Genomic DNA, 13,105 nt, shown 5'->3' on the forward strand with positions numbered 1-13,105 from the left:
TCTGCAGCAGATTTGATCTAAATAACTGAACACAGCATCAAATCTGCACCATTAAATCTGCTGCAGATCTGGTGTGTGTGAAGGCACCCTAAATAGCCAAACATTTTGGCTTCATGAAATGTACTGCAAACTATTGAGATGTACTCTTTTTAATTAATGTGTCCATGCGTCATCTTTTTTTAGCTGCAAAGTCTACATTTTTTGATAATGACGGATGTTTATAACAATAATGATCATTATTTATGGCTGCCATTATAAAATAACAGCTCTTATACTAAAAAGAACGTCCGTTATTTTGCCTTAAAAGACATTGTGGGAATATAGTCTAAAAATGCATTTTAGGGCAAATAACGTTATTATGGTTATGAAAAACGTCCATTGTCTTGCAACAACAGACATTATTTGACCATTTTTACACAGTGGGCATATAGCCTTTGGCTATGTTCATACTATGTAAGAGACCGGCTGTTCCGTGACCCGGCCAGTCTCTGAAAAGATAATGCCGACCGGTACTGCAGTGCGCGCCTGCATTAGATCTCCACACAGCACTCTATGTAGCGTACGACCAGAGTCGCTCGCTCCATAGTGTGCACTGACAGGGTTTTCTGCGGCCGCTAGTTACTGGATAGTGGCCACAGAAAACTGACATGTCAGTTTTCTACAGCACTGCGAGAGATTCTGGCCAGAGCGTATACTATAGGGGAGATTTATCAAAGGGTGTAAAATTTTGACTGGTGCAAACTTCCCACAGCAACCAATCACAGCTCCTCTTTCCTTTCAGCACTGCCTAAAGCTGAGCTATGATTGGTTGCTGTGGGTAGTTTGCACCAGTCTAAATTTTACACCCTTTGATAAATCTCCCCCTGTGTATTCACTTCAGCCAGGATTCCAAAGAGTACAAGGCAACTTATCTTTTCGTAAAAAGTACGACTTTTGTTGCCGATTGCAACAACAGCCGTACTTTTTATGAAAAGGTACGTTGTGAGAACATAGCCTTAATCTTCGGGTAAAAAAAAAAAATCGCACACAGACACTGCGTTTTTGCAGCCTGTTTAATGGATCCTTTGAATGGAAAAAGAAAACGGATGAAAAAACAGATGCATTTGTGTGCATCCATTTGGATGCCTTTTTCCATTGACTTCCATGAAAAAAAAGGATCAAAAAGGATGTTTTTATTTTAATGACAGCTTTAATGGAAGTAAAAAAAAAACAGCATTTTTGTGTATGCTAAATAAAAATAAAATTATAATTAAAAAAGGATCCGTTTTGATCCGTTCTTTTTTTTAAGGAATGGAAAAACAGATCTAAATGGAAGCACACAAATGCATCCATTTTTTTATCCCCATGAAACGGACAGCGAAAATGTATTGTGAACCCAGCCTAACTGAAATGTTTGCCTTGGCAAATTGAAAAAAGAAACCCATCACAGCTCAGGTTTAATTTTAGCAGAGATCTTTAGGATATTAAACCTGAGCAGTAGTGGGCTGTTGTGGGCAGTGTCAGACTGGAGTATCTGGGGCCCACCAGAGGAAATGATGCTGGGGGCCCACCAATGAAGAACCAGTGAGAAATGACATTTTAGTCAGTGTTAATGCAGGTTCTAAAGCTGGGGGCCCACCGGAGGACTCTCCGGTGATCTGGTGGGCCAGTCCGACACTGGTTGTGGGGAAATGACATCAGTTTTTGTTTCCCACAGACTGATAAATTTGAGCCTTTTTATATAGGTTGGTGTGAGTAAAAGTGGACGTTAATAAAAAAAAAAACATATGGGGAGACCAAGGAAGACATAAAACTCAAAGCAATATACCCTGAAAAAGAGCGATGAGTTGGGGTGAAGGGGGCCTCCCAGCGAGGAGCCATAAGGGGTTTCTTTGCGACCGCGACCAGGTGATTCTTAGGTGGGGGTTGATAGGGTAGGAAATGAGTCCAGCATGGTGATATGAGTTAAGGAACTATGATTAAAATGGCCCCAGGAGGGTAGGAAATGGGTCCAGCAATGTGATAGAGAGACACTGTCTTATGTTTAAGATGGCCGCCAGAGGGCAGACAGGGGAGGGAATGTCGCTGGGGGCTTTGTGATGGAACAAAGGGATTAGCTATGTGGAGGGAATACCTGGAAGAGGTATAAGGCACCAGAGGGGGAGGGGCTTATAGGTATAAAAGCAGACAGGTAAGCCTGGTCAGACACAAAAGGTTTCCAGATCCCACCCACCCGCCCTGTGTTTTCATAAAGTGGGGTTTTGTTGGTAATGTATGTATAATGTATTTTCTGTTATGTAATGTATGTTTTTGTGATGCATGTACTTATAATGTATGTTTACAATGTATGTACTTATAATGTACATGTTTATAATGTGTGCTCTTGTTTGTAATGTTGTTTGAAATGTTTCCAATGTTCAATCACTTTGTGAGGCGGAAATCATGATCCTTCACCCAGGGATACGGCGGTAGGGCTAGGGGTAGCTATTCAGAGCCCTAATTAGTGGTCAGATAGCTCAGTGGTGATGTCAGAGGAGAGAGCCCGGGATGTGAGTGTAAATTAACTCTTTGTTGTCCTGTTTTGCTGCTTTTACTTTCTCTCTCCATATGAAAACCATGAAGACGGGGGGGGGGGGGGGGGGGGGGAGAGCTTCAAACTGCTTTTTCATGATAAAAATTCATTTTGCGGCTAATAAACCCAATTACAAAGTTTCTTAAAAAATTGCCTGGACTATTGATTTCTGCAATAAAAATTTTAACGACAGTGACACTTTAAAGTTAAAGGACAAGTGCCATGAAAAACTTTTTCCCAGTAATTGAAGCACATTACAAAGTTATATAACTCTCTATCTTATATATCTGCCTCCCTTCCCTGTCTTTCCCCCCTCCACCCCCCACCAGGAAGTGTCCTAACTCACACAGACCTAATTACTGCCGTCACCGTCACCAGGCAGCTCCTTCTTGTGAGGATGAGTCATCAGCAGGAGGGCTGCTCTAGGTCCTGTTACACCAGCCTCCCCTTCCTTGTCAGGTGGCTCAGCTTGCTCATCACTCATTCACTCACTGAGTCCACGGCAGCAGGAGAGAGGGTATGAGGTGGGGGGGGGGGAGCTGCTTATGTGCCGAAATCAGTCGAAGGGAAGATAAGCATGACATGTGACAAGTGATGGCTTGCAGTTGTTCAGCCAATGGGAGCTGAGCAAGCTGAGTCACCTGACAAGGCAGGGGAGGGGGGAGGCTAGTGTAACAGGAGAAGGAGCTGAGAGAAGAGCTTGGTGACGGTGACAACAGTAATCAGGTCTGTGTGAGTTAGGACACTTCCTGCTGGGGGGTGTAGGGGGGAAAAGACAGGGAAGGGAGGCAGATAGGTGATTGAAGCACATTACATAGTTATATAACTTTGTAATGTGCTTCAATTACTGGGAAAAAGTTTTTCATGGCACTTGTCCTTTAATGAAGGGTAACTTATACTGCCAAATTTTCTGCCAAGAATGTTGTCTTTGTTTCTCCTATAGTGGTCAAAAGACCTGGTGGGGTAATGTTCCTGAGGGTGTCCTCCTGAGAAGGGGGAGCCAAATAGGGGAGGGAGCCCCATCGGGTCTGGACAATATGTAAGGGGTGTAAAAAGGAAAAGGGTTTCGTTTGTAAGTTGAAATGAGTATGATGGGGCCTGCGTGCGCCTGCTTTTCTCCCTGCCTCGGATAGGCTCCCCTGGGATTGTGGGAGAATGTAAAAGTAAGAGGGGGAGGAGGATATGGGATAGTTTGAGATACAATAGTGGTGGCAGGCGGAGTGGGTTGGCGTCCCAAGTTGTTGAGAGTTGTTTGCTAAGATTACGGAGGGCGATATACCAGCAGGTCCAGGTCTGCCCTCTAGTAAAGGGTCAATATGGAAAGTTGGGGAACGGGAGGGGGTGTGCTTCTTGGATGAGAATTTAAATAAGCGCTGAAGCCTTATCTTCTACCTTAGGTGTTAAGATTTTGTGGTAAATGGGAATAAGTATGAGGAAAACCCTGATGTAAATTTTAAAGTGTTTTGTTATTTGTGATAAGTTTGATAAAAAGGAAAAAAAAAAAAAAATTCACCCCTTACAGAAAATGCAGCAAAAAAAAAAAAAAAACACAAATCTAAATGAGAGCTACATACAGAAAAAGCTAACAGAAACCAACGCTAAAACCTTAACTGAAGAAAATAATTTTATATTGGAATCAAAAGATATGTATATGTATATAAACGTTCCAACTGGCGATGCCCCATGCACTTGCAATGTATATAACATCATGGGGCAGAGAAGTTTTATTGTGTGTGGGGCCACTTCAGTGTGAACAGCCCCATACACATTAATATCCCAGGAGCTGGGCACAGATTAACTGCTGCTTGCCATTAAACGCTATGATCTATAGTGATCAGGTGTCAGTGACAGGAGTGGTACCGGTCACTGACTGATCGGAACGCCCAAAGTCGCACAGATACTGATCAGGTTGCCTGACAGAAGGAATAATACCTACCTCCTTCCTGCTGGATGGGCAATCTGCATCTAGAAACAGAATCTGCCTAAAAACTCTACATGCAGAGGGCCAATCTCACTGATCAGTGCTATGCAATGGCATAACATTGATCAGTATAAGCAATGTAATTTTTTAAATTTAACACTTTTTAAGTCCCCCTAGGTGACTATTACATTGATTTATTACAGTACATACACATATGCATTAGTATAGCATTGATCAGTGTTATCTGCGATCCTCACATAGAGCCTGCCTGTGGCAGACTTTATAAGAAGATTGCCGAGCTGACTGCATATATATATATATATATATATATATATATATATATATATATATATATATAATATAATATATAAAATATAACAATATTGTTCCCGCACAGTGAACAGCATAAACCAAAAGAGGAAAAAAAACACCAGGATTGCTGAAAAAAATAAGCGATCAAAAACTTCCATTTACACCAATATGCAAAAGTAACAATAGAAAGTGTAGCCATATTGGTTGTCACTTTCTGAAAATGATGACACAAAGATCTGCATGTTCTGTGTACACCATAGTGGTCATTTTATCATGACTTGCTATGAAGCTAATGACTTCCATGACTGACTGCATATCTAATAACAATGGCTTCTGATATATTATCTGATTATTAATATATGGCCATCTTTAACCCTTTCACATGGCAGGTTGAAAAAAGCACCGATCAGCAAGGTGCCTTTACACAGCACGATAAATCGATCATTGCATCATTTGGGCGGCCATTCTAATGCATTGTTAATGGCAACATCCCCTTTTAACCCCTAGACAACCGTGGGTGTCTGTAACCACATGACACAAGCCGTACTTGTACGCCAGTATTTGGTACAGTGTTATGAAGCAAGCTGAGGAGCTGAGCTTGTTTCATAAAGGATGAGGCCCTCGCCACTAATGATGGGCTGCAGCAATTGTGCTTGTCATTTATCCCTTAAATGCCACAACCGCAGCGTTTAAGAGTAAGTGATAGGATGTAAAAGTCCCCTAGATGATCTTAAAAGGTGTAAAACAAAATCTATATATAATATATTATATATAAATTAAAATATATATATATTATTCAAATAAAATATCTAAAAATAATATAATAAACTTATTATACATCTTAGCACAAGGAATAGTCCAACCTATTAAATATTTTTTATTAAATTACACTTAACATCTACAGAAATATACTAATAAAAACTAGATATCATGGCGCAAAAAAAAAAATGACATCCCATACAGCCTTGTAAGTGTAATAGGGCAAATTATTTGCCAAAAATATTTTACTGTAAAAAAAAAAAAAAAGAGGAAACCATTAGAAAAGCTATGAAAACATGGTTTTCGTTGTGTTAATCATTTTTCTTACAAATTAATTTTCTCCTTCTAAGGCCTCATCTAAGGTCAAACACCCACACATACTACATGATCTTCTCTTACAGCTTGTTTGCCTTATCCCTTATTTGGTTTCTCATGCTAACATAGACCGTAAGCCCTCATCTCTCCCACTGTATTATTCTGAAATTTACTCTGTTCTTGCATTTGTGTTTTGATATGCACTTTAACCTCTTATAATATGTACAGCACCCTGGAACCAAGGGCCGCAAAAACATTTATATTAATGAGAATATAAATGATGATAATGACAGTGCTGGACCTGTTATCGAGTAGGTAAGGGTTTAGCAGCCAGAGCCCTATACATTTTAGTCCACATTGGAGGAGATTCATCAAACATGGTGTAAAGTGAAACTGGCTCAGTTGCCCCTAGCAACCAATCAGATTCCACCTTTCAGTCCTCACAGACTCTTTGGAAAATGAAAAGTGGAATCTGATTGGTTGCTAGGGGCAACTTAGCCAGTTTCTCTTTACACCATGTTTGATAAATCTCCCCCATTGGCCGTTACAGTTGTTCAAGCTGCGCGTATATAGTGGATGAGACTGAGTAAAGGACTGAAGGACATAAATCTTTAATTAATCATGGCCGTTGTTACAAATTGCCGGCCGTGATTAATTAAAAAATATACATTGCACTGACGTCAATGGAATCGGCCGCACTTTGAATTGTGCCTGGGAGAGCTTTGGGGATCTCCAGCGCATTGTATGTCTCCCTGCGAAAGGAACGGGACATGAGACACACAGCTGCCGGAAAACAGGTCAAAGGTGAGTTAACCTGTTGCTTTTTTTCCCCTTAGCTGCAGTTAACCCCTGGCGTATACCCGACAATTTCTCAAGGTTAAAATGTCGTCTTATACGCTGGAAAATACAGTATATATATATATATATATATATATATATATATATATTTATTATAATCCTACAATAGTGCCATTTTCACACTGACAGCCACCATAGGTAAAAAGTTCCTGTTTGAAGTCATCCCTTTCAGTTGTCATGTAATTATTATCAGAGGGTGGATTACATTAAAAGCAATCTAATAAAGCTACAGGCAGATTACACAAATAATAAAGTATAAAGTGCTGCAGACTATGTTGGCGCTAAATAAATAAAAAATATTATTATATAATGTTTATTTTGATTTAATTATAATGATATATAACTAATAGGACATAGAGACAACTCACCTCCTGACCCTAAGTACACAGGGACACTTGCACGTAACAGAGAATATCCTCATTATCATAGAAGTCAATAGGTTGTTTTTTGAGAAAAGTTTTTTTTTTATGTCTACGTGGCTGCTATGTGACAAACTTCGGCAATAATAATTATGTACAGAAATTAAAATCCTAAAAAATCCAATAAAAAAAAAAATCAGCAGAACAAATATATTTTACGTCTTTTAATAAGAAAAAAAAACAGGGAGAGTCTGTAATTTTTGTTGCAATAACAAGGCTGGGTTCACACTATGTTTTTGCAATCCGTTTTTTCAAAAAACAGATTTAAAAAACGGATGGAAAAGGTTCACAAGGTTCACTATATACCACGTAGTTCACTATACACCACGTAGGTTATACTTAAAGAGAACCAATCATGGGCGAAAATTTAATTTTTTTTTTTTCGATAATTAGATTAAAACTGTTATTTTATTAATATATGTAATTTGAATTAATTACTTTAAGGGCCGCGTTTTTGCAATATACTTATTTTATTTTCCTGTCTTGCGCCGGCTCTTTTGAAAAGAGCCGGCGTGCGACAGGAAGCTCCCGGCATGCCGAGCGGCGGGAAGGGCTCCCATGAGCCTTTGCCACCGCTCTGTAAATACACAGTGATCCCGCGCTCGCGGTGTATGAATGTCCTAACTGGGCCTATTAGTCTATTCCTGAAGATACAGACTGCCTTTGCAGTCTGTATCTTATACTTTACCTACTCCTCTGTAGCGGTGCAGTAAAGCCGGGCGCCATCTTGATTACGTCCCTTGCGTTCCAGCGCTGGAACGCACCACTGTGACGTCATTAAGATGGCCGCCCCCGGCCTTACTTCTCCGCTATACTGGATTAGGTAAAAGCATAAGATACAGACTGCACAGGCAGTCTGTATCTTCAGGAATAGACTTAGGGACAGAGAATCTTTTATTATAGGGACAGTTAATTTCAGGTGATTGGTTCTCTTTAATGAAATTAAGGAATAATGATAGATGTGTAAAATGTAATCAAGAAGGAGGGCATTTAATTCATTTATTATGGAGATGCCCAAAATTACATACTGTAGGTATTGGGCAGATGTTGTGTCTAGATTGGAAAATAGATTAAACATCGAGATAGAGAAAGATCCGAAAATATGTATTTTGGGTGGATGGAATGATCTACAAAGTTGTAATGAAGTAAAAAGGATATGTTAGCAGCTAAGAACTGTATTCAAAAATGGATCTCAGTAGCTTCTCCGGTGATGAGTGGGAGAAAGAAATGCAAAGAATAATAATAATGGAGTACTTTAAGACCCGAAAAAGAGCAATAATACTGAAAAGTTTTGTAAGGTATGGTCGAAATGGCCAAAATGGCAAGAGATGATTGTTGTAAAGGTGGTGGTGCTGGGGGAGTGGAGAGTGGGTGGAGAAGTGAGGTAGTGAGGATATATCTGCTTTTGTTTTTTGGGGTTTTTTTTTGTGTTGGGGGGGGGGTTGGACAGAGAGGGAAGGGGAAAAGGAGGAGGCTTGGGCTCCCTGAGGAGTGTAAAGAAAGAGTGTGTTATACATTAGGTGTTAGCGAGGTCCAATATTGCAATTTGGTAATATATCTAAACAGTTATTTGTTACCTAGGGATGTACTCCCCGAGCACTGAGATTTCCATCACAACATTAGAGTCTAGAACTAGTCAGGTTTGGATTGGTTGGGGGTGACCTTGGAGAGCTCGGGGGGGTCTCTGATCCCGATCCAAGCCCCTGGAGCGAGCTCGTCGATCTGAGTGTCTGGTCTCACCTGTGAAGGGTAACTAAAAGAGAGATTATTAGATGAATAAGAAGGAATTAGTAGCTTAACATGAGAAAGTGTGAAATACAAAAGATGACTGTTTCTCCTGGATGGATGCTGGGGTGAGACAGCGAAAATATGGTATATGGATGCTGTAGTTTCTAGTCTACCCCAGGAAAATGTTCTTGGATTGCATAATAAATGTGGCCCAGAGCATTAGAGTGAATGAGGAAGAATCTGTAAGAGGGAGGGAGGCCTGTAAATGGTCTGACTCGCTCAATGGATTCAGTATGCTAAAAATCTTCACAGTCTCTTTGAAACTTTATACATAATGTTATTGGTAATTGTAAGGGTGAAATGGTAAAGATTTCCCTTTCCGGGTGAGTACTGACTCTGGGTGGTTATGAGTATTGGTCTGGGGACGGGCGTGAATGGATCGGAGGGGCCAACACCGGGTGTCTACTAGGGCACTCTATTCCAATCCAATTGAAGGATGGTTATTAGTGTAAGAACGATAAATATAGAATAGGGAATAAAAGATAGACGTACACGGTCTAGAGCTGGGTGGAGATACATCCCATGGATAGTAAAGTACTGTAAAATGCAATATTGATGGAAATAAGTGAATTAAGCTATACCTAATTTAGGTAACCTTGGAGGGGTTGGGCATCACAAGCCTCTAATAATTTAATGTGGATTTTTGTATGTATATGCGATTTGTTAATAAATAGTAATAATTAAAAAATAAATAAATAAGAAATAAAAAAACATAGGCGATACATTCTCTACAATGTGTAAGTATTTAGTATGTTGGTGCAAAATATGAATTCTAGTAGACCTTGTGTTTCTGTGGTGTTCCTAAGCCATCATACAGAGATTATACAGGGACCACAAAGGAGCATTTAGTAAAAAGTGTAGAATGATCTGTTCTTGTTGGCCGGATTATGTTGCTGCCTATTGTTTGCATTAAACAGCAGGATCGGCCTGTGCGGCTGACTGTAGCACATGTAACATGAGTGGCAGAGTGAAAGTGTGTTGGGATTGAGAACATGTCATGCCAGTAATCGAGATCACTGATGGCTTCAGGAAGGCTAAGACCAATTGCCTATATGCAGAAAGGGAGCCTAGGGTGAGTCTGTAATTTTTGTTACAAGAACAAGGCTGGGTTCACACTATGTTTTTGCAATCCATTTTTTTCATCCATTTTTGCCAAAACCAGATTTAAAAAACGGATGGAAAAACGAATGCATTTGTTTTCATCTGTTTTTCCATTAACTTCCATAATAAAAAAGTTTTTTTTTTTAACATAAACAAAAATGCGGTAAATTTTTGTGTACGTTAAAAAAACGAATACATTTTGATCTGTTTTTTTTTTTTAGATATATAATGGAAGCCAATGGAAAAACGGGTGCACACAAATGCAAAAACAGAAGAAAAAAAAAAAACATTGCAAAAAACGTACTGTGAACCCAGCCTAAGCACAATTTTCACACACACAAACAGACGTATTTGTATGTATGTGTGTGTGTATATATATATATATATATATATATATACACACACACACACACATGTATATATATATATATATATACATATATATATATATATATATATATATACACACACACACACACACTTATATTTATATATACACACACAGTTTTTTCTTTTTCTTATGCGGTCCAGTTTTCATCAGTCTATGGAGCAAAAACAAATGCAGGCACATATAGCAAGTACTCCAAAAATACTCTTGAAAAGCTAGAGAGTATTAATAAACTCTATATAATGTTCTTATGCATTCCTCTCTATGTTAAAAAGTTTATTTAAAATATCTCCACAGCGAACCTAGGTTCATAGTAAATGCTTGGATTGGAGAGTATTCAGAGACGCCATAAAAAGCAAAAAACATCACACTATAAAATTTCTATAGAATCTATACCATAAATATATTGTTGCTATATACACAAATTCCAACAAATGAAATGAAAAAAAAAGGAAAAAAATACAAGAAATTCTATTAAAGCATTATATTTAAAACAGGAGACTCTAACAGTGAACTATGCAAAATGATTGTATAGCACCCGATACTAAGTAACATTTGTAATGTTCTTCAGTACATACTGACATATCCTAGAGACTAACTGATCAGAAAAGTATAAATTATGGTCTTCACTTTCAGTTAAAAAGAATGAAACTCAGCAACCTCACTTTGTGCTGCTGCAGACACTGTATGATTTAAGATACAAGAAAATATACAGACATCGCTGGATACTGCTTTAAATGTTAAAGGGGTCGGCCACTTTATAGTAAAATAGTTCAGCGTAGAGTATTAGTAACTGTACTCATGGTGTACACCCCTGTGTACCTCAAAGAGCTTAAATTTGACTCTCCTCCTCCAGGCTGTGCTGTCCTGCTCTGTGGTGTTTCTGTCCATAAGATGGCCAACAGGGAGGAGCATGTGTTCATGCCCCGCCCCCTGTGTCCACCACTGAGCCTGTATATGTCTATGGAGGACACAGGGGGCGGGGCATGGTCACATGCTCCTCCCTGTCGGCCATGGACAGAAACACCACAGAGCAGGACAGCACAGCCTGGAGGAGGGGAGTCTGATATTAGCTCTATGAGGTACACAGGGAACTGCTGTTATTATATACAGTGAGTACACTTACTAATACTGTACACTGAACTATTTTACTATTAAGTGGCCAAAGCCTTTAAAGTGAATCTGTACCACTGGTCATGCCCCCCCCCCAAACCGCCAGTAATGTACTGATCCTATTTTCAAAATTCTGTTTGTCTCCTGGTACCTGTAATTGGGCTAAACAACTTTTATTCTGGTGGTGTGGTGATAATGGGGCATGGCCTAGAGCATCCACCTGTAGATTCCAGGGGTGTGATGACAGAAGGAAGGGGGGGAAGAAGAGGAGCTGCAGGCCTAGGGCACTGATGCTCTAGGCCCCACCTCATTGACACTGTACCACCAAAAAGAAGTTGTTTTAAGCCTGAACACCGACCCCAGGAGACCCCTGGACCAGGCATGCATTAGGGAATGGAACAGAACGGAAACGGCGGTTTGGGAGGGTGTGTCTGGTGGTACAGAGTTGCTTTAATAATTGTCAGGCAATAACCCAGAGTAGGGGTAAAGTTGTTCCCAAATGTTAGGAAGTCTACTGAAACTTCTGATCAGTGACCCTCCCCCACTCAGCCATGCACATAGCAGGGGTGTAATCCTTAGCTCTTCTATGGAAAACGGGAAGGACAATCCCAAGTTGCAAAATTGTCTTGAATTGAAATGAAAACTTCAAGTTACTAGAACCAATATGTAATACGTGGCTAACCCCATACAGTTCAATACTCAGCCCATACGGCTAAAGAATGTGCCATGAAAGACTAGTTCACATAAAGAGAGAGAGAAAAATGATGGGAAGAGATACCCAACAGAGCATAAACCATGGTCTAAGGCACAGGTCTCCATCCTTTTGTAGGACACAAACTACATTCCTATGCAACAGATGGTGTTGAGCCACAGTGAACAATACAACGGAAAAAGGATACAAGAGTTATATGGCTCTTAACATGGAGTTAGCTGCAATTTATACCGTTTTGACCCCAGTAAGTTCTAACAAGACCTCCCTGGTGCTACTAGAGTATAATCTGCAGCTGCCTACACCTGGGAAGCCACATGTAAATGGTCGAGAGACACGTGTGGCCCCTGAGCTACTGGCTGAGACAACCCTGGCCTGCGTTAACTCTAAGGCGTTGGGTACGTAAGTTAGGTTTTTAGCTGTTGGGTTAAGTTCTTCAGTTCTTCTTCAAAGTTAAATTAGGAAAACAGAATTATTCCACCGGTAAGAAAAATATATTAATTTATGTAGTTTATTTTAAAGGGAAACAAAGACAAATCTAACCTGCAAAAAACTCCCAATTGGTAAGTCTTTTATCTTCATCCTCAGCGCCCGTTCTGTGCAGTTTGTAGTTTGGAGCACTGGGGGCTACCACGCTAGTCATTAGAAGGGGCGGGGCAGCCAATGGCGGATCGGTGCGTTGGGAGCGGTAGTCCCGCCCCCAGTGCTCCAACTGGCCTTACTAGACACTGGATTGAACTACAAACTGCACAGAAACAGTGCTGAGGTTGAAGGTAAAAGACTTATCTTCATCTTCAGTGCAATAGGGACAGATCAGCAGGATGGATTTGTCTAATCTGACCATAGCGTCCCTTTAATTTTTATCTCTGCT

This window comes from Dendropsophus ebraccatus, chromosome 5 (assembly GCF_027789765.1).
Source record: "Dendropsophus ebraccatus isolate aDenEbr1 chromosome 5, aDenEbr1.pat, whole genome shotgun sequence".
NCBI classification, from domain to species: Eukaryota; Metazoa; Chordata; class Amphibia; order Anura; family Hylidae; genus Dendropsophus; species Dendropsophus ebraccatus.